Genomic DNA, 23247 nt, shown 5'->3' with positions numbered 1-23247 from the left:
GGTGCTGTCAAAAGCAGAGCCTAGACAGAGACTGTCCAAGGGGGCGGGGCCTGCAATAGGTGTGCTGTCAGAAGGGGTGTGGCCATCCTTAGAAGCTGAGTACAGGGGGTGTGTGTTTGTGTGACGGTCAGACAGAAGACCTAACCCTTAAAGAGCAGCACCTATGAGACCTTGGTCTGGGGACACGGCCACCAGCGAGTCACAGGAAGGATTCTGTGTGAGTTCTGGGAAGTGGGTGCAGATGGAGTTTTCTCAAGTGAACGGTGTGAGGTGTTGTCAGTGGTGTGAGTGTGCAGGGATTGGACACAGCAGAGAAAAGATGACAGGACCACATGGAAGGAGCCCTGGAAGCCATGGCAGCAGCACTGGAGGGTGGCCTAAGAAGGAGATGGCCTTCAGTAAATCTCACCTGAGGGGGAGACACGGAGTTTGACAAGGACAATGACAATCACCGGGATCAGAGAAGATAAAATGTCATGTGAATAGATAGATAGATAGATAGATAGATAGATAGATAGATAGATAGATAGATAGATAGATAGATAGTGTCCCAGATGGATGGGGACCCTACCTAGCCGGGACGCCTGGATGGTCCCTGTGATGGACAATACCTCCCTTGGGTCACGAGGGGGCAGCTGCCCGGGCCTGCTTATGGACCACTGGACCGGAGTTGGGACACTCATCCCAACCGGAGGACATGGCCACCACCAGGGGGCGCCCCGAGCCTTATGGAGCCAGGGACATATTTACTTCTGCCACACTCCTGGAGGACGATCCTTCCAGGGACACCTGGAGTGCTTCCGGGTGCTTTCTTGACGCTTCCGCCACACCAGGAAGTGACGTCTGGCAGAGCACCTGGAGCTCATCCGGGTCAGTATATAAGGGACCGCCTCCCTCCAGAAGCTGAGCCAGAGTTGAGAGGAAGGAAACGAAACTTGTGAGGAGGGGAGAGGAGGTCAGAAAGAGAGAGAGAGAGAGAAAGAGAAGAAGAAAGAGTGTTGGAGGAAGGCATTGTGGTACATAAGAAAATAAAAGAAGTGTGCTTTGGACATTCTGCTGTCTGTCTGTCTGTGTCCAGGGGTATGCTTTCCACAATAGATAGATAGATAGATAGATAGATAGATAGATAGATAGATAGATAGATAGATAGATAGATAGATAGATAGATAGATAGATAGATAGATAGATACTTTATTAATCCCAAGGAGAAATTCACAATGATCAAACATAATGCAAATCTCTCATCATATTGTCAAACAGGACAAGCAGCAAAGAACAACAGCATTAAAAGAAATCATTGGCAACAACAACTATTTATACAGTATAGCGCCTTCCATAGAATTCAAAGTGCTTTACAAATGGTAGTGAGTGCAAACAAAGAAAACAACATTCAGATAAGCAACTAAACAAAGAGGAGGGCCGTAAACAAACAGACATTCATCCATTTTAAATTTGTGTTCAGTGGGCAAAGTGCTGACTCATATTGTAGATCAGTAATGGACGCGCTTCACGATAATGAGGACGACTCGTCCAAACCACTGAGACATGTCAGTCACATCACCCAAAGTCAAGCAGCCAGTTCGGGATTAGTGGGTGTGTAGCGCGGCGCCAACCCTGTGAGCATTGGGTGCCAGGCAGACAAGCCCTTGACAGGACGCCAGTTTACTGCAGCGTCTCCAGTTAGCCCAACCTGCAAGTGGTCAGAAGAAAACACAGGCGTCAACATCCGGGCACAGGAGTCAAACCAAGGACGCCCAATCTGTGAGGCAACGGCACCAACCACCACACCTTCATGCCAGCCTGCCCTATGAGCACAATGAGACAAATGGTCATAATGATGTAAGCATGCTACTAGATGGCCCCACATTTTTAATGATCACATAGCATTTAACCATTAAGTGCCTTGATGTGGTGCCAACCTTGAAAGACGCTATATAAAATGCAAAGGTCATCCCTTCACTTCCCATGGCTGGTCCCCTCTATGGCCCTCTGCAAATCACCATTTCACTGCTCACCTTGAAGACAAAAGGTGACAGATTTACAGAACATGTTAAGCACCTTGACAGAACCCTCACCATGAAAGGGCGCTATATAAAGTCACAAGGTTGTCAGTTGAGTTCCCTTGGCTGACTTCTTTTGTGAATCGCCTCACCTGCCGCTGTTCACATTTCAGACAAAGGCTGACAGACAGACAGCTTTACAGAACCTTTTAAAAGTGACTCCACATGGTGTTAACTGTGAAAGGCACTATATACAATCTGAAGGTCATCTCTTTAGTTCCCCTGGTTGAACCCCCTCTGTGGCCTGCTGACATTGAAAATCAAGGGTGACATCTTTCCAAACCTGCCTCAGCATGGTGTTATCTGTGAGAGGCGCTATATAAAATCACTAAAGACCAGAGGCGTAGCTAGGGTTTTCAGCGCCCGGGGACAACTGAAGATTTCGCGCCACATCCTGTTTGTCAAAATGCAATGGGGAACATCAATTCGGTGCCCCCTAGATGCTGCGCCCGGGGACAGATGTCCCCCCTTGCCCCCCTCAGCTAAAGACATTCTGCTCTTTCGCTTCTTTTTGACCCTGAGTGAGTCACTTCACCTGCCACTGTGACATTCAAGGTAAAGGTTAACGGGCATACAGTACAATATCTGTAATGTGCCATGAGATGTCTTTTGCAGTGGAAAGGCACTATATAAAATGACAAGATGGCAGATGGACGTCATAGCACAGACAGAATTATCATCCAGCCTCTCATTTTCTAATCCAGTTATCCATTTCAAAGTTGCAGGAATTCTTTCTGGGCGGCATAAGAGTGCAAGGCAGGACCCAACCCTGGGCAGCGTGCCAGGCCATTGCAGGTTCCGCTTGTTGATGTGCCCATGCCCAGAGCCAATGCCAAGTTTTCAAGAGGTGTCAGGAAAAGAAAACCAAAGTACACTGAGGACATGGACTTGGGGAGAACATGCCATGTACACACAGGGCTCTGGAGCCACCAGGCAGAGATGCCAAGCACTGCAACATGTGTCACTTAAGTTTATATAGTGCCTTTCTACCATTTCTGAGACTAGAAAGCTGTGAAGACAAGGTGGCACCTCCTGTAGAACCGTGTGCTGCACAGAGCAGGGTTTGCACCACTAGAGGGCAGCCTTGCTGATACTAACTGCTTTACGTGCAGTGGCCTCGTCCTCAGTCCAGCTGCCAGCTCCACTCCTGTCATTTCTCTTTTTCACAAACTCCTTCCACTTCTGCACGTTTCTTCCTAACATGAGCCAGACCCTCAAATGCTTCTGACTGCCCATCCGCACTTCCTTATTTCCATGCACCTTATCACGGCGAGTGGCCGTCAGCAGTAACCAGGCGTCTACTCCAAACCCACTAAAAGCTCCCCTTGGAAACTCGATCCCATCATCTTACGGCGTCCCCTCGCGTGCCAGCTGGGCGCTGATTATGTTAATGCCTGACTTAAACCAAGTTACTGCTGCTGTCCTGCTCTTCTTTAATTCGATTAGCACTCACTCCTTTCTGTTTTTTTGCAGACCCCTTTAAGGTGATGAAGACCACAATGAGAAATTGTTTAAAATCACCAGCCGAGTGTCACTGCTGCCAGGGCCTGAATCTGACATCCACCCATTAATCCTGTTCAAGGATGGTCAGAAGGCGGGAATTAGCTGTGGGCAGGTAAAGCCAGTCCATCACAGGGGTCACTCTCGCCGACTGGCACCACTGAGACCCCATGGACTGGGAGACAACATGGAAGGCCACGGAGAAAACATGCTGTGTGGTCAGCAGGGCGTCGGATTCCTTGTTAGCAACAGCACAAGGGCAGGCGGGCACTTGATGACTTGCTGCTGTGCATTCTCTGCGCATTTGAAGGGTCAGAGAATGGAGAAATAAAATAATATTGAAACACGAAGAAACCGACCATCTGGGGATGGCCAAGTGAGCAGGAGAATTGCTGGATGGATGTTCTCACAGCAGCTTCTGCAGGGCTGATGGGACTCCTGAGTTCTTGTTTTGCTCTGCTTTTGATCCAATTTGTTGGCGTCAGCACTGGCGCGGACACGGGACCAAGGACAGGAGTGCCAGCCAAGCAATCCCCTTTTAATGGCCCAATAAAAGGCATTAATGGCAAGAGATGAGAAGTTACAATCACCTCCATTTCTTGGTCCCTGTAACTTGGATCAGTCCTTCTCCTTCTGATGAGTCCCTTAGACTGAATGAATACCCTCTTCAGTTTATAGTGGTCAGCTCAGATGGGGCGGGGCTTCCACAGCATGGGGGCAGGGCTCCCATAGTCTGGGGCGTGGTCACACTTCTTTTAGTTTTACCCCTCAGAGCTGCAGGCCAAAGGGCAGAAGTGATTCACAACAGCACCCCCTTTTGTCCAGGAGTGGAACCTTGAAGGCATCCCCAAAGTGCGAGTGTGTGACGTTGGTTTGTGGATTACTGGAATTTTTTTACTCTATTTTTGATAGTGCCTCGTTTAATCAAGAATTGAATATTAATAGAATTTTATATGTTCCTGTTTTTCCTGCTTTTTTTCCTTTGTCCTTTTTTGATATTTTGAATATTTAAACATTTTTGGAACTTTAATGACTTTAGCCCCATTTCTGGGCCTGTACAGGCCGCAGCCCGCCATTTGAGTAGGGCTTAGGCTGCCTGGTGTGTGTGTGTCTTCAGAGGTCTGCTCCCCTTACCGTGTACGTCTGTGGTAGAGAACACAACAACACATTCAGGCAGACAGGAAAATGGCCAGTCCAAATGGACAAGAGCCAGAAGACTAGAAGATGATCTCACAGATGGCTGGGATACCTCTTCATTGTATGGACTGGTGGAGCAAGCCTGGTCAGGACAGTACCTCCCCTGGAAATGCTAGATGGCAGCCCCCGTGCCTGGGACTGCTGCAGGGCTTCATGGCAGTTGGAGTTGGGTGCAGCCTTGTTGGCATCTGGAGGTGCTGCCAGGGGGTGCACCAACAGTTGCTGAGCCTTCATGGGTGGGTTTTCTGCCACACCCGGACGTAGGTCAACGAGCACCTGCAGCACATCCGGATGGGCTATAAAAGGAGGCAGCAGCCACCACTCCGGGAGCCAGAGTCGGGAGGAGGGAGACGAAGTTTGTGAAGTGGAGGAGATAAAGAGAAGAAGTATTGTGGTGATTGTGCTATTGTGCCTGTGGGCAATGGGGAAGGCATTGTCCACAGGCGAAGAAAAAGAGAAGTAAAAACATTTATTTGTTTTATAAGTGTGCCTCCCGTGTCTGTCTGTGTCAGACCAGGTGCTGGTATAGCGCCTTTGTCACAATGAATAATCAGAGGGGAAAGCCGAGGAAGAAGGCGTTTTAATACAGCAGGGCTCAAAGTGACGACAGGGACAGTGAGCTAAATCAGAAAACAAAGGCAGCAGGGCAACATCCAAAATGCGTAGAGCGCTTCCTAACAGACTCCTTTGAACTCCAATGCAAACAGACCACCGGAAATGCTCCCAGGTGCAGGATAGAAGATGCTGGCTGCCACTGTTCTAGGAGCCAGAGTTGGGAGGAAGAGGGACAAAGCTTGCTGGAGGAAGAGTGGAGGCGAACTGAAGAAGACAAAGAGACAAAGTGCTTTGTAAACTGTGCTTCATTGGCTGTTTTGTGCTCTGCAGGTGGGAAATGAAAAGGAAGTGTTTCCCACAACTGAATAAAAGCCTGTGTTGGGGAGCTGAGTGCTCCCAGGAGGCCACAGTTGACTGAGTTCTTCTGTTTTTTAAGTTCCAAAGCATATTTATGGAGATAAAAATTATTTTGCACTGTTTCTAACACCATTTTGTCCCATTATTAATGGCACCTCTGTTGTTATGATGCTGGCGTTACCAGGTTACTATTGGCACGGCTTAGATGTTACAACCTCAGCATCAATTACAAGGCAGGGTTTTAAGGTCAAATTAGGCAGCCATTTTCTCTCTGAGTCTAATGGCTAAACCCCTACAAGAGCTTTTCGCGATGTCTGCTCCTAACTCCTTTATCTGGTAACGACCCTTCAGTTTCGACGTTCTCTCTGACTCTCGTGTTTTGTTTTGACGACTCGAGCAGCCTGATTTCCTGGTAACTCCAATCCCGGCACGTCTTGTTTCCCAGTCATGTCCTTCATATACAATGTCCAGTCATTTGAAATTGGACATTGCGTTTAACCTTCTCTCAGGTTTTGAATGTCAGTGAGTCGTATGAAATTTTTCTGTGCGCATCATGCTTTGTTTTGCAGTTTTGTTTTGTTATATATTTTATTTAACGTTATTTTTTGTGAATTTCACAATGTCGCTTTGTTTCTTAATGGGCTGAGCCGCTGCCATGATGCAATGACCTCTTTCTAGGGGCGAGGTCACAGAGATGTCAAAGGTCAATTTAACGAGCCGTCCTCAGGATGGAGGCCGAGCCTTCACTTCACGCATGGAGTCATGCAGAGCATCAGAAGCACCGACTGACTTCAATGCTCCTTAAGTAGACGGGTGACTAACTTTCACCGTCCTTGTGAGTGACTGATAAATCAAGCTCTGAGGGGCTGTAATGGCGGATGGTTGTGCGTGAATTTTGCATTTTTTTTTAGACTGGAGAATCTATTTTAAGTATTTTAAAGTCTTTTTGCAAAGTTTCATTTTGTTTTCATTTGTCCTGTTCTCTGTTTATACAACACAGGAGACCGTGACCATCGAGCTCCTGATGCCACAGGTAGTGACGGTGTAACGATGGCGGCATTTCCACATTTCAGTAACCCTCAGTTAGATAAACAAACAAGGACTTTAGCTTCATTAGTTCTAAGCAAGCAGACCAAGTGCCGGGTATCGTTTCGTTTTTTGAATTCCCTTCGTGCTCTTGACGATTCTCTGGTGTGCTTGGCCTCTGTGATTATTTTAACTTTGACCCTTTTCTGTCTCTTACTCCACTGAGGCCCATGCTTGCTTCTGCTGGTTATCTGTTCTCATCTCACAATAATACCTTGAAGTGAGTGCAGCGCCATCCATCCATCCATAATCCAACCCGCTATATCCTAACTACAGGATCACGGGGGTCTGCTGGAGCCAATCCAGCCAACACAGGGCGCAAGGCAGGAAACAAACCCCAGAAAGGGCGCCAGCCCACCACAGGAGAGTTTAATGTAACGATGAACTTAATAGTTAAGTTAAAAGTAGGAAGAGAGAGAGAAATGAATGTGACTGGTGCTCTTTACTACAAATCAAGGTGTAGCGTGACATTTGTTCTCCAATGAGATTTATTCGATTGCTCGAGTTTTTGATTTGGCCTTCTGGATTTGTGCTTTTGAGGTTCATTTGCCACAGATTGCCTTGTTGTTTCAGGCAACGCCTTTTACCTTTTGTGCTCCTCAGAGTTTATTTTTATCACAAAGCATTTGGGCTGAAAAAATAAATCGTTTATCAACATTCTGCGTTTTCCCTTTCGGGATTAGCCAGGGTTGGATGCATTTGTCCCCCTCTAGTGGGCATTTTGAGTAATTCTTGGGACTCTTTTGTGTTTAGGAACCCCACATTTATGACTGAGGTGTTATTGTGGGGTCGGTTTGGCCTACTGTTGCACCCAAAGTTTAACTCACTTTCTCAGTCACACACACACACACACACACACACATGTCCTAGCTATGTAAGCACTGATTATTGGTTGCCTTTTTTCACAAACCCTTTTTCCGTGTTTTTTTTTTCTATCTCACCTTTTGCTATTTTTTCTGTAATAAATTCTTTAAATAATAATCTTCTTCTTCTTCTTTCAGCTGCTCCCGTTAGGGGTCACCACAGTGGATCATCTTCTTCCATATCTTCCTGTCCTCTGTATCTTGTTCTGTTATACCCATCACCTGCATGTCCTCTCTCACCACATCCATAAACCTCCTCTTAGGCCTTCCTCTTTTCCTCTTCCCTGGCAGATCTATCCTTAGTACCCTTCTCCCAATATACCCAGCATCTCTCCTCTGCATATGTCCACATCAACACCATCTTGCCTCTCTGACTTTGTCTCCCAACCGTCCAACTTGAGCTGACCCTCTAAGGTCTTCATTTCTAGTCCTGTCCATCCTCGTCATCCCCAATACAAATCTTAGCATCTTTAACTCTGCCACCTCCAGCTCTGTCTCCTGTGCCACCGTCTCCAGCCCATATGACATATTATCTTTAAATAATAATAATAATAACTATACATTTTATTTATATAGCAGCTTTTCCATGCTCAAGGCGCTTATTTGAACAGCAGGGTGTATAGTATGTATCATTGGGTACAAATATTTCTGCATAGAACACTAAACAGATAAATGCAGGAGATACAAACCATTAAATAGAATAAAGACAATAAAGCAGAGTAAAATACTAAATTCAATACTAAATGAAAATCCTGAGCAAATCACATCATTTGTGATAGAACACACACACACACACAAATTATACTGAATATCTGGACAGAGAAGTCACCTGAAAGAAGGGGCAGAGTGTCAGGTGACGTGAGACGCCTCCCTGCACAGACGAGTTTTCCGTTGTTTTTTAAATGAATGAATGGAGTCAGCTGACCTCATTAATTTCAGGAGGTCTCTCCAAAGTCAGGGCGCTATATACAGCCAAAGACCCTGCTGTCACCCACAGAGTGCAGGTTACTGTGGGGCACAACAAGATGGTCAGAATCAGAGGACCTTATTAGGCGAACAGGAGCAGAGCGATGGAGAAGATCACTGATGTGGTCCGGTACGAAGTTATTTAAAGCTTTGTAGGTTAATAATAGAATTTTACATTCAGTTTTGTAAGACACAGGGAGCAGGGGACATGAAGCAGGTTGGTTGTCATATGCTCAATGTTGTTGGTCCGAGTCAGGACTCTTGCAGCAGAGTTTTGAATCAACTGGAGCTGTGATAGAAGACTAGAGGGGGTACCCGCCAGTAGGGAGTTACAATGATTGATGCAGGATGTGATAAAAGTGTCTGAGCATTAGAAAAGGAGAGGAAGGAGCAAACACGGGATATGTGACAGAGGTGGGAGTAAGAAAGGTTCTTAATGTGCTTTATGTGGGTGGAATAAGAAAGGAAGGAATCAAAAATGACACTGAGATTCCTTGCATTAGAAGAAGGTCTGATCGTCGTCAAGTTCTTAAGAAACTTTGTTTATTGGACCTGAGAGTTTTTTCTCACCCCCCCCTCCCTTTTCTCCGTCTGATATTTTTTGATATTAAGATTTTAAAAGCCTCAGCTCTATTATTTTAGGCCTGTGTATGCCAGGGCCTGCCATTTGAGTGTGAGAGTGAGCCCTGCCTTGAGGAGCCTGACCTGGTGGAGCTCTGGTCCACCTTTTTAGTTATTTTGAGGCCTGCATTTTGCAAATGGGAAGATCACATCAGTGACATTGCTCGGTACGAAACATCTGGGAGTGAAGCTCCAGAGGTCAAATACATTCCACCATAGCTAAATGAGCAACCGAAAAGCATTGTGATGTGGCCTTCCATGCAAAATGTCTGCAGTTCCAAAAATGACAATTTTAACTCTTCAGGACATTAGGGTTTTGGGTTTGACGAAAGGTTCATTTTTCACTTCTCCATCTCCTGCTATTTAAAACTTTAATGAACTGACCTTGGGTCCGAACACTGGTGACAAGGCTCACTACCTGCACACGTGGAGTTGGCCCCGGCTCCCTCGGCCCTTCTGGATATTCTTCAGGTAGTCCACGTACCCCATCACATCCCACCAGACAGACAGGAGTAGTGAAACGGTGGCTCTGAGTTGACTCATCATCAGTAAGCTCTGGGGAGTATCAGGGCGTTCCATCTGCTGTTCGTTCCTGCCTATTGCTGCTGGGACAGCTTCCAGTTTTCCCCAAACCTGTAATGGAAAAGAAGAATCAGGAAATGGAAGGATGAGAAACATAGAGGAAGGCGGTGGCAGCCGGGCACACACAGGTCTCAATCTCGACCCTGCCCGTCCTCATTTCTATCAGGCCTGCTCGTTTGCCAGTGTTAATTGCCTCCATCTTCACTTCAGCCACAGGAGATGACAGATTGCTCCCCTGCCGTCCTGCATGTCCACCTTCACCACTGTGATCTCATTCAGCCATTTTTTGTTTTAACGTCAATCACAGAGACAAGAATTCCACTTACGGATCATTTGTCCTTCAAATACAAAAGGCTGTCTTGTCAAGGAGATTGGCCGCCTGCTTGAAATGCTGCAGCTTATGTAAAGCTTTATAAATGTCTGTTAACAGCCCAGGATTAAGAAGAAACAATTAATGGATGTCACGTTTTAAGTTACCAAGTGAGAGATGTTATACACATAAAGGCCTTCCAATGTCCTGGTAAGGCGCCTGATGTTTAGACTTATTTCTTTGGAGAATAGTGATGAGCAGAGCCACACAAGGACTGAGGTGAAGCTCTGCACAAGTGACAGAAGGTTCGCTACTCAAGGTCAGTGAATAGGAGGTGTGGGAAAATGAGAATAACCAAACAAAAAGAAATGGATGGTGGTGTTGTGATGAGGACTCCTAAAAGGACCATAAACGCAGGGCCTCAACTTCACCAGCCTGCCCAAGCAGACTCGCGTTAAATCCAGCTATCCTCCAAACTACCAACCTCAGGCTTTTGGCCTAGCAGACTCCAAAAATGGAAAGCTGTCAAAATGATTAGAAATGTCCCAAATTCAGCAAAAGCCTCACCAGAAGAAGGATAACTGAGGCAAACAAAGGATTCAATAGAAAAAACAGAAATACAAGCAAAACGGGCGGAGTGGTGGCTCTGAGGCTAAGGATCTGCGCTGGTATCCAGAAGGTTGCCGGTTCAAATCCCCGTCACTGCCAAAAGAGATCCTACTCTGCTGGGCCCTTGAGCAAGACCCTTAACCTGTAATTGCTCCAGGGGCGCTGTACAATAGCTGACCCTGCGCTCTGACCCCAAGGGGTATGCGAAAACTAACGAATTCCTAATACAAGAAATTGTATAAGGCGAAATAAAGAACAAAGAACAAAATGCTTAAAAGAGTGAACACAGGGCAGAAAATGAGTTGCCAAGAAGGCAATGCAAAGCAAACAAAGTCCCACAAAATCCAGCAAACACAATCCCAGTGCAACAAAGGTCAAGAAAGCCAGAAAACTCCAAAGCACATGACAATACTTACAGAATCTCTTCACAACACTAGCGACACGATCTCCAGATCTGAGGCCTTAAATAGTCAGTGGGTGGCTCAGGGCTAATTTTAGGGAGGCTCTTCAATAACATAAAATACACAACAATATGAAAAATTGAAATGGTTCAAAATTAGCCATAAAACAAAAAATAGCGGGTTGGACAATGACTGACTGACTGACAAAAATAGACAATACATTCAGAGCCTTATGTAACAAGTGGCATCCTCGAAAGCCCCCACATCAGTCAGTCAGCTTTTCACTGCCTGTTTCATCATTTGGTGCCACTTTTCAGTCTGTGTGGCACTCCAGCACTATACACATTCATTCATTCATTCATTCATTCCAGTTTGACCAAGTAGATGGCCCAAGCCATTCCAGGCAGCATGACATAGAAGGCAGACATCAGTGCACTTTAGGACACTGGCACTTGCTAAACTGCCACCCTTTGTGCCCATGATGCTCTATTTAAAGTTTAAACCAGAGATCTCAGGCTGAGCTCTTCAGGTGATATCATTCAAGTTCAACGCTATAGTAAAGTGGGGGTACAATTCCAAAAGATCCACAGACCCAAAGCAACCTGACCCCAAATGAAGCTCTGGATTTCAATGTTCCAAACTCTTCTTTAATATTATAGCATTTGCCATCAAAGCACAGTCAAGCATCAACTTACAGCTCCATGTGGGAATGGCCATCAGTCACAAAGTGTACAGGCCTTTGCATTTGAGGCCCTGTGGTTCAGATGGGGGTCTGATGTTGGCCACTGTCGTACATAGTTTGACTGCTGGAACAGAAAAGCACAAACTGATCTTCAAGTCTCGCCAATCTGCATGCCTGGTCCTTGTTATGGGCCAAACGCATAAGAATTTGACACATGGAGCAGCGCCAATTCAAACAAACCTTAAAGGACCCTTCGAGGACAAGTTAGTACTAGCAATGCCTCAACCCTAAGCCTAACCCCGGCAATGCCTGAATTCATTACCGAATCCAGATATTGAATTGTTCCAAGTTCGGGCTAATGCTAAACATTTAGTTCCAGACTCAGCCAGAAAATTGTTGGAATGGTGGTTATTTCATTTTGAATCCTTTTAATATTTTGCTGTTTATTAGATGTCCTACCACCACCCTTATCCTTAACTTAACCCCTAGTGACTGGGCCCTGATGTTAAAATTCTAGATATCGCATATACTCGCGAATAAGTCGGGTCTTGAAACCTGAAAAATCGATCATAAAATCAGACTCCGACTTATAAGCCCATTCAAAAATACGACACTTATTATTTTTTTTCTTTACATCTTCTTGCTTCCTCCAATCTCTCACCAGTTTCTCCAACACATTGAATTTTGTTGCAGCAGCGCAGTTACCAATTTCTTTCGCCACTTCAACGACTTTTAATTAAGCTTCATATTTTCTTCTGATCAAACGCTTCATCATAGATAAGGGATGCTCTTACGATAAAGGTGTATGAGGGTGTGAGGTACAAAAAACACAAATCAGTGCAAACGTCGCTTCAGAATAGTTCAGGTATTACCGTGTGGTCACAATACATGAAGAGAAAGGACATGTGCTCCGTGGTGACTCTCTCAGGTGGGCGGCCGTTAGCATATTGTAATCTCTTGGACCAATAGTGTGAGTTTTCCACATTCGACTTATACAGGAAATTATACGGTAAGATCAAGTCCAGACTTATCCGTGGGAGAACTTAAACGCGAGTATATACGGTACTTATACCTAATTTTAAAGGTGACATCAGTAGCCCTAAGGTTAATGTTTTCCATTGTAAAGACCCTTAACTTAATCTTAATTTTTTTCTTAATATTTCAGTATTTATTAGATGTTCTACCCCTACCTCTATCCTTAATTTAACCCCTAGTGACTGGGCCCTGAAGTTAAGACTCTTGAGGCTTATGCCTAATCTTAAAGGTTACCTCATCAGCCCTAAGGTTAATGGTTATATTAGAGCACTTTCCCTTTTTAAGATATTTTAAATTAAGCCTAATTTTTTAAATTTTCAAATACAAACCCTAATGTTAAATATTTGTACCCCTGGGAGTAAATATGACCCCTTGGGGACACACTAAAGGTTTTTAGTTCCCTGATTAAATTTGGTGTTTAGTATTTTAGTGGAATATACAGGTAGTTTGTTTTAAATGCTCTTTTTAATAAAGCCCTGGTATTTTAACTGAAATTCATTTTTATTAAAAGTGATTTTATTATTAACATATGAGGTTCTGTTTTAAAATATAATTTTGAATTTTAATTACAAATTATTTTTTACAGACCTTTTGAAATTATTTTAATAATTTTTTACATAAAAAAATAATGTTTCAGTTTTTTTCTACTGGCATAATTTTAAGTAGAGTATTTATTCAAAAATTAATTTTGAATGTTAATAGGAGTATGGGTGCTTGCACTTTAACTAAAAATTATTTACAGTATGAGTGTGCCAGTACCACTGTCCCCATATGGACCATCCTTCTCTACCCTAACCTAACCCTAGCAATGCCTGAATTATTTGTCTTGATTTTTGTGTACACCCCGCAATCCTTACCTCTTTTAACCTTCACTCATCACTCCTGTCTCAAACACAGCAGCGGCCAAGGGCCTGTTGCTGCCTCTCTGCACTTCCTCTGAAAGGGATCCACTTCAGAAGACCTTAACAAAGGCCAGGAGTCTCTCTGGCACACGGATGGCACTGTAGCTGCTCTGCTTAATCTGATAAACGGTAAACTGAAGGCAAAACAATTGGTTGTCCTCTGTGGGATCAGACTTACCGTTTAATATGCTTAAGTTTAGAACTTTAAACACTGGGCTTTGACCTGCTCTCCCTCACACGCTCCTGGTCTGCCACAGTGGTGATTCCAAGCTACTGGTGTTCTTCTATTCTGAAGATGGGCGCTAAAGCAGGAGTATAGTCCGTGTTGCAGCTCCTAACAGATCCTATTCTGAATGAAGTCTTGAGACTGGACCTGCCTTCTCTACACAGTAATGAAGTTCCTCTATAATTCTTGGAAACCTGGACTCACCTTCCTGTTTCTCATGCAACTCTGTGACTCAAGCTTGACAATACCGGTAAAAAAACAGCACTTATTAAACTGGAAATAATATTTTATACGAAAATGAGACTTTTTTTAGCATAAACTGACACCGTTTCTCACCTTTTTTGAGTCCTTTGAGAAGGACGATGAATCTTGAAGGGCACAGAATCTGCATATGGCACAACTACCTACATGGATACTTGGCGGAGCACCGATTCACAATTCAACTGTATGTATGATGCATCACCTACACTCTCGCCGAGCCTCACTGAGAAGGCCCAGGACCGGACATTTCACAACAGACTGTCACTTTCTTTTGGTCTAACAAGAAAGAGACAGCCTGTTGCAGGTTTCCTGAGACTTGGTGAAAGTATAGGCGCAGCATTAAGTATTTTTTGCATCGCATTATTATCTTCGTTGGTCATTTTTGATCAAAACATGTTCCTTATACTGAAGTTAACATTTAGTTAAAATGAAATCTGTTAAACATCGCTTTGTATGAAGTCTTGTCCGGACCAACAAAAATTATTCCTTATTCTGAAAATTTTGTTACTTCGGTATTCGCTTTAATGGGATTTGACCTGTGTAAAAGCTGTGGGCGGCCCTTCAAGCTGTGACATCACAGCAGCCCCACCTATTGAGCTTCCCATCCACAAAGTACAAGAAACAGGAGAACAACACAAAATACATAGAGGGGCTAAACAGTTAAAAAAGAAGGCACAATTAACCCAAAAACACACAAGCACAATAAACGTATGAAAAAAAAACAAAGAAGAAACGGAAAAGAAAAACAAACAAAGCAGAGAGCAGGCCTCAGCTGTGGTGTCTGCCGGACTTCATGCCCATCACTCTTTACCAAGCGCCTTCAGCTCAAGGGCCTGCGTAGTTAGGCTCCTCCTCTCCCCGTTTTCGAGCGTTTAGAAACATTTTTCATTTGTATTTTGTTTCATTAACATCTCTCAGTAGGACAAAAGGCCGAATGAGATTGCTCAAGACGGAGCACAGAGTCACAGTGGTGAAGGTGGACATACAAGGTGGCAGGGGAGCGATCTGTCATCTGTGGCTGAAGTGAAGATGGAGGCAATTTGCACCGGCAAACGAGCAGGCCTGATAGAAATGAGGACGGGCAGAGTCGAGATCGAGACCTGTGTGCTCTATGTTTCTCATCCTTCCATTTCCGGATTCTTCTTTTCCATTACAGGTTTGGGGAAAACTGGAAGCTATCCCAGCAGCAAAAGGCAGGAACGAACAGTGGATGGGATGCCCTGATACTCCCCAGAGCTTACTGATAATGAGTCAACTCAGAGCCACCATTTCACTACTTCTGTATTTTTGGTGGGATGTGGTGGAGTATGGGGACTACCTGAAGAATATCCAGAAGGGCCGAGGGAGCCGGGGCCAACTCCACGTGTGCAGGTAGTGAGCCTTGTCACCAATGTTCAGACCAAAGGTCATTTCATGAAAGTTTTAAATAGCAGGAGATGGAGAAGTGAAAAATGAACCTTTCGTCAAACCCAAAACGCTAATGTTCTAAAGAGTTAAAATTGTCATTTTTGGAACTGCAGACATTTTGCTTGGAAAGGCACATCACAATGCTTTTCGGTTGCTCATTTAGCTATGGAATGTATTTGACCTCAGGAGCTTCACTCCTAGATGTTTCGTACCGAGCAATGTCACTGATGTGATCTTCCCACGTGCAAAATGCAGGCCTCAAAATAACTAAAAAGGTGGACCAGAGCTCCAGCAGGTCAGGCTCCTCAAGGCAGGCCTCACTCTCACACTCAGATGGCAGGCTCTGGCATACACAGGCCTAAAATAATAGAGCTGAGGCTTTTAAAATCTCAATATTAAAAAATATCAGAAGGAGAAAAGGGGGGGGAAGTTGAAAAAAAAAACCCTGCCATGTTAGAGGTGCTATAAGCTGTGACTCGGCGATTACAAGTGGCTTTGCTGCAATAATTCAGAATTGAACAGACTGACATGTTAGAAATGAAAGAAACATCAACTTGGGAGAGGGCCTGACTGCACCCAGTGCATGAAAATGACATAGAAAGTTCAAGAACAACCAAAAACCAAGTCAAGTGAGGGACGGGGATCAATTTATCAGAAAATTAAAGGCTTGGCTACACACAGCAGCCCCCCCCCCCATGAGGTGAGAGACTGCCAGATCATCCATCGCACACACATACTCCTCGTCGCAGGGCCTTTTTAGACTGGCCGTCAATAATAAGTGTCTCGTTGTCGTTTGTTCAGAATTAACACTAGGTGGTGCTGTTAGTTCAAAAGTCAGTAAAAATTCAGGCGTCAAAGAGAGAAAGTGAACTTTATATTCTCAGAGCTGCTTACTTCAGGGTTGCAGTGTGAGGAATCTCAGTTTTTAATCCTTCTGAATTCAATTCATTTGCTCTTTTGCACAATTATTTTATTTTTCCTTATGTTAATACATGCTGCCATTGCCACCATTTTGTGTTCTCATTATTGTTGCGTGATTCCAATGCTGAGAATGGCATTCATGACATTGTTATTACTCCAGATATATAAGGTGATATTACATAGACATCCGTCTACAAGTTTATGGACACAGCTTTTCAGAAAACTTTCATTTTGAACTTGTTACAGAAAGTCCTCAGACCCCTGCACTTTCCACACAACTTATTGAACTGTAGATTTAATTTGAAATACATACATTTGCCCATCAGTCAACACTCCATAATCCATAAAGTCAAAAGTGAAATCAAGTTTTTAGAAAGATTTGCAAATGTATTAAAAATCAAAGGCTGAAATCTCTCCTTCCTAGAACTTTCTGGAGGCCCCTTTGGCAGCATTTCCAGCTTTGAGTCTTCTTGGGTAAATCCCTACAAACTTTGCAAACCTGGAAATGGGCAGTTGATCCCATTCATCCTGGCAGATCCACTCAGACTCAGTTAGAGTGGATGGGGTGCACCTGTAAACAGCCATCATCAGGTCTCTGACCTTATGTTACATGGGGTTTAAGTCTGGACTCCGGCTGGTTCACTCAAGGCCACTCTGAGACCCGTCCCAAAGCCACCACAGCATTGTCTTGGCTGAGTGCATTGGGCCATTGCCATGCTGAAAGGTGAGGTGCCATCCCAGTCTGAGCAGCTCTCCCTGTCCTCTTAGCATGATGCTATCACCACCATGTTTTACTTTAGCGGTGGCATTGGGCAGGTCATGAGCAGTGCCTGGTCTTCAAGGTCTCCCCAAAGAGTTCAGTTTATGTCTCATCACAGTCAGAGTCGCCATAGTCAATGGATGGGCCTCACTGGCAGTGTCTTAAATTGATTTGAATCCTACCTGGCAGGTAGAAAATTCTTTGTAAATTGTGGTAATTATACTTCAAAGACCCCTGATATTCTATATGGTGTTCCACAAGGCTCTATCCTGGGTCCGCTGCTATTTTCGATTTACATGCTTCCGTTAGGTCAGATTATGTTGGGGCTTAACGTGAGCGACTACAGCTATGCTGATGACACACAGCTGTACTTATCAATAAAACCTGATGACCCTGACTCTCTAGATTCACTGACACAATGTCTTACTTGTGTTTCTGAATGGATGAGTCGTCATTTCCTCATCCATATTACTAACCGAGAATGCTAAACCGGATGATGGACGCAGGCACATCCGGCAATGGGCCGTAGCTGCAAAAAGACGTACTGTGCAGGCGCAAAAAGAGTCTGCGAGAGTCGGCTGAGGAGCCGAGAAAGGCAGACAAAAGAGGGCGAGAGAGGCGGATGAGGGTCCGCGAGAGGCGCAGGCGCAAAAAGAGTCCGCGAGAGTCGGAGAAAGGCGGACAAAAGAGGGCGACAAAGGCGGATGAGGGGCCGCGAGAGGCGGACAAGACCACAGAAAATAGGAGTGAGCACATACAAAAAGTAGTCACAGAAATGAGGCGCAACAAGCACCAAAAAAAGGAAAAGGCACATAAAAGAGTAGTCAAACGCGGGCAAAGCACGAAACACATTGCACACGAAACTAAACACACCAAAAAAAAAGAACAGACGAGCGCACAACAGCAGGGCACGACCACACACCCCCCCCCCACCCTACAGGCACTGGACGGGACGGGACGGGACACACACCAAGAGGGGGATTCATCAAGCCCATGGAAGACAAAAAAAAAGAACACAAAACCACCCAACAGACCCTACAAGCAAGGGACGGGACACACACAAAGAGGGGGATTCAAACAAGACACAGGAACACAAAAAGAAAGAAGACACTCGCGCAACAATCCCCCCCACACATCCATAAGAAGTGACACCCAAAGCCACATATTCTAAAGTGAACGTCAACACCTTCACACTAGACAGCATAGGTGTCAGCATAGGTGGATGTCCTTTCAATAAAGCACTATTTAACCGTTCAACTGCAGAAAAGGATACATATTAACAGTGAGTGCGATCCTCCTTATTACTTATCCATATTTCGCATGCTGAGAAAGAAACAAGTCATGAATACACGGTCACAGGTACAAAACGATTCGCGTGTCAAAGTGCTGCATCGAAAGAAGCACGATTTCAAACCGAAAGAGCTCACGTATCAGACATACAAAAAAGGGAGCGAAGAGACAGAATAAATGAACGGAGACGTGCAAAGTGCAAATGAACTGACAGGAAAAAAAAAGCAAGACGCGAAAAGCACAAACCTCAAATGACCGACATACAAAAACGGACAAGGCTCGATACAAACAATGCACGGCGTAGACTGAAACGGACTTTGCGCAAAGCGGAGGCGAAGAAAAAAAAAGAAAAAAATAGCGCGTCACAAATAATGGACATGCAACAAAAAGGCAATCAAACGCAAAAAGCAAAACATGCCCGTCGCGGACATCAACGCCACACACCTGTTAAACGCTTACGCCAAATGGCTGAAAACGCCTTCAATAAGGAATCCACTATTGAGGAAAATTCATTGGGATTAATGAATGTCATTTGCAATCATTGTCATTCACTTAACTTCACAGAAGAAACAACTGGCAATACAAATAATGAATTTACACGTTGTTGTCAAAAGGGTCAGATTAGACTGCCTCCTTTACATTCATATCCTGAATATCTAAAGAGGCTTCTAACTAACGATGTGCCTGAAAGTAAAAACTTTATGAACTGCATTACATCCTACAATAGTTCATTTGCTTTTGCATCTAGCGGAGTACATATCAGGCCACCAAAAGGCAATGGCCCATACTGCTTTCGCATATGTGGACAAATATTGCATCGCATTGGAACAGTGCACCCTGAAACAAATCAACAACGCAAATATGCACAAATCTACATCCTAGATATCAATGCATGAACCTTCCTGAAAACAAACAATGCACGGAGCCTATAATGAGAAACGTCACTCATGTCATAAACAGTCACCCATTAGCTAAGTCTATAAAAATGCTACATGAAGTTGAAAAGGAGGCAAATACAAAAGCAAATGCAGAAGTTATAGCGGCAACTACAATTGCTTTGGTCTTGATAAAGGACAAAGAACAAGATCCAAGACGATACAATCTGCCCGTCGTTAATGAAGTGGCAATTGTCTTTCAAAGTAAAGATGGTGAGCCTCCATTTCACAGAGATATTGTTCTACATTTACGTCCTGATAAAAACAACACACCTACATTCCAACGCATAGACATTTGCTTTCCGCTTCTTGATACTTTAACATACCCCATATTATTTCCAAATGGACAGGAATGATGGAGTGCTACAATTTCAAGAATTAAAAAACAGCAGGCACAGAGACGATCACGTGTATCCATGAAAGAATATTTCTCCTACACATTCTCAGTAAGGGACGACTTTAATCCATTACCCAATGCAGGAAAGCTGACTCAACAATACATCGTTGACGTTTATGTTCGAGCGGAATCAAATGATCTGCAGTGGATAAAAAACAACCAGCCTTCACTTAGAGCCGATAAATACAAATCGCTGCTGGACTACATTAATCGGGATGCTGACATCATGGAGCACATTCCAATAAAACATTAATATATGCCAAACACTCTTATTTGTTATTTCTATGCGCATCATCCAAAGCTGCACACTATTCTATATCTAATTCATACATCTCACTCTTTGTCATGTCCCAACGCCAGGGGTTGGCGAGCGAAGCGAGCAGGGGGGCAGAGCCCCCTAGTACTAAATAAAGAGAAAACTGAAATTTTAGTGATTGGCAATAATGGATATAATGAGGTTATTAGAAATAAACTTGATGCATTAGGATTAAAAGTCAAAACGAAGGTAAAGAATTTAGGGGTAACTGTTGACTGTGGCCTGAATTTTAAATCGCATATTAATCAGATCACTAGGACAGCATTTTTCCACTTAAGAAATATAGCAAAAGTTAGACCTCTTATATCATTGAAAGATGCTGAGAAATTAATCCACACTTTTGTCTTCAGTCGGCTAGATTACTGTAACACACTCCTCTCAGGACCACCCAAAAAAAGACATCAATCAATTACAACAAGTGTAGAATCTTAACTAGGAAAAGAAAATCCAAGCCCATCTCTCCAGTTTTGATGTCACCACGTTGGTTACCTGTGTCATTTACAATTGACTTTAAAATACTGCTTATAGTTTATAAAGCCTTAAATAATCTCGCTCCATCTTATACTGTATTTCAGAATGTCTTACACCTTACACTCCAAATTGTAACCTTGTAATCTTCAAATGAGTGTCTGCTTAGAATTCCAAGAGCTAAACTTAAAAGAAGTGGTGAGGCGGACGGCCTTCTGCTGTTAGGCACCTAAAATCTGGAATAGCCTGCCAGTGAATAGTGAATAGTGAATTTCCCCCTGGGATCAATAAAGTATCTATCTATCTATCTATCTATCTATCTATCTATCTATCTATCTATCTATCTATCTATCTATCTATCTATCTATCTATCTATCTATCTATCTATCTATCTATCTATCTATCTATCTATCTATCTATCTATCAATAGGTATTCACCAGGCTAATACAGTGGAGCACTATAAAAAACTGCTGAAAACACATTACTTTAACATGGCTTTCTCATAGCTTCATCTTAGTTTAATTCTGATGCTCTGTATATTCAATTAATTATCATTATTATTCATGGTGGCTCCAAAATCCGTACTAACCCCCACTTTCTCTTCTGTTCTTTTTCGGGTTTCTGGGGTGGCAACCTGCACCACCACCACCACCTGATCAAAGCACCGTGATGTCCCTACATTGATGGATTAAAGGCCAGAAGTCCACGTGACCGTCATCATCAAGTTCTTCCATGAGAACCCTGAATACCCTGAGGACTGACTGAGATCATTTATTTTAGGTAGAATGCCTAGAGGGGGCTGGTCAGGTGGTCTCGTGGCCTGGAACCCCTGCAGATTTTATTTTTTTCTCCAGCTGTCTGGAGTTTTTTTTTGCTTTTTTTGTCCTCCCTGACCATCGGACCTTACTTTTTTTTGTATGTTAATTAGTGTTTCCTTATTCTAGTTTTTATGTATTTTGTCTTTTTTCTCTTTTCTTCATCATGTAAAATACTTTGAGCTACATTATTTGTATGAAAATGTGCTATAGAAATAAATGTTGTTGTTGTTCTTCTACAGGCTTATATTTATTGTATATATACTGTATATGAGTTATTTGGGAACTCAGGGGACACTGCAGCTCCCCAAACTCCTGACACAAACTCTCATCTTCATCATCCTTCTTGCTCGTTGAGTTGTGGCAGGCAGCTCCTTTTATGTAAAGCCCGGAAGTGCTTCCAGCATCCTGAGACCGTTTTGTGTGATGCTGAAACCGCACACCAGTAGGGCACATCAAACCCTTCAGTGCTCCCATGGAGCACCTGTGGAATCCAACAGAGCTGGTCCAAAGAACTACAGTTCCTAACCTGCTCCATGGGCATTTGCAATGGTACCACCACCCAGGGACACTACCACCCAGCGTGCTGGTGACAACAATGCCCTAAACAAAATATTCTTCTCCTGTCCATCTGTGTCAAGGGTCCTGGCACAACTCTGACTGGAATGCCAGTCCATACATGGCATCCCTCACCATATACTGTATGTACAGCATATAATCACGCATGGGTGCGCAAGGATCTCCTCATGGGCTCAATCGAGGTATGAGACAACCTCCTGGGGTGAGAGGGGGCGCTGTTACTAATATTCTCTTCTCCTTCTCTCCATGCAGCATCGAGAAACCACTCAGTGAGGGAAGTAAGCTGCGCCCCTACTGGTCTGCATAATATAAAAAGCTTTGAAGGAGGCGTCATTTGCAAAGAGTGCAGACCACCTGACAGAGTTTCAGTGACTGGCCCTGACATACCACAGCAAGCAGGCTGTTTATTGAAGCCAAAAGGACACGATTTTCTGTTGGACTTCCTTTTGAACAGGATGACCTGCTTAGCTGCTTAGCATGTTAACTGTTCTCCTCTTCTACAACCTGTGATTCCTGCACCTGGTCTCCCTCTCTCTCTCTCTCTCTCTCTCTCTGTTTCATTATATATTATATATATATATATATATATATATATATATATATATATATATATATATATATATATATATATATATATACATACAGTATATATATATATATACCTGTAATGATGGACTGCACGATAACATGCAGTGAATGCACTTGACTTGCAGTTTTCCTCCTCCTTCTCTGTACATTTACCATTCATTTGCTCAGAGGTTGATGCGCTTGCTATTTGCTGAGTGGCTCTTCTTTTCTCAACCTTAGCAGCCTGCTTCTTCTCTTCTTACGTCGGCATCTTTTTGCATTAAAACTGATTAAGTCAGTTTTTGTGTTGCAATTACTTAGTACATTTTTCTTAATTTTTCACTTAAGCACTTAAGTGCTCAATCTGCCTCAAGAATGATTTAAGATATGAAGAGGTAGGGGAAGTGACAGGGCCCTGCTGGCCGCTGCCGAGAGTTGATTCTACAATTGAATAAAATAAAAGTAAAAAGAGTAATAACAATAATCACCTCGAAAGCGAATAGTAGACATCACTTAGTGTATGTGTACCAAATTTCAGGTCAATAGGTGAAACGGTTTGAGAGCTACAGGTGATTTAA

The 23247-nt window shown here is 43.7% G+C and overlaps 1 protein-coding gene across 1 annotated transcript in view; it reads left to right on the top strand.

Moving 5' to 3' along the window:
* Positions 1–23247, top strand: part of LOC114663918 (transmembrane protein 158) — a 91313-nt gene that overhangs the window by 6959 nt on the left and 61107 nt on the right. The window lies entirely within an intron of this gene.

This window comes from Erpetoichthys calabaricus, chromosome 13 (assembly GCF_900747795.2).
Source record: "Erpetoichthys calabaricus chromosome 13, fErpCal1.3, whole genome shotgun sequence".
NCBI classification, from domain to species: domain Eukaryota; kingdom Metazoa; phylum Chordata; class Cladistia; order Polypteriformes; family Polypteridae; genus Erpetoichthys; species Erpetoichthys calabaricus.
Note: the sequence above shows the minus strand (reverse complement) of the source record. Positions and strands in the feature narration are given on the sequence as shown.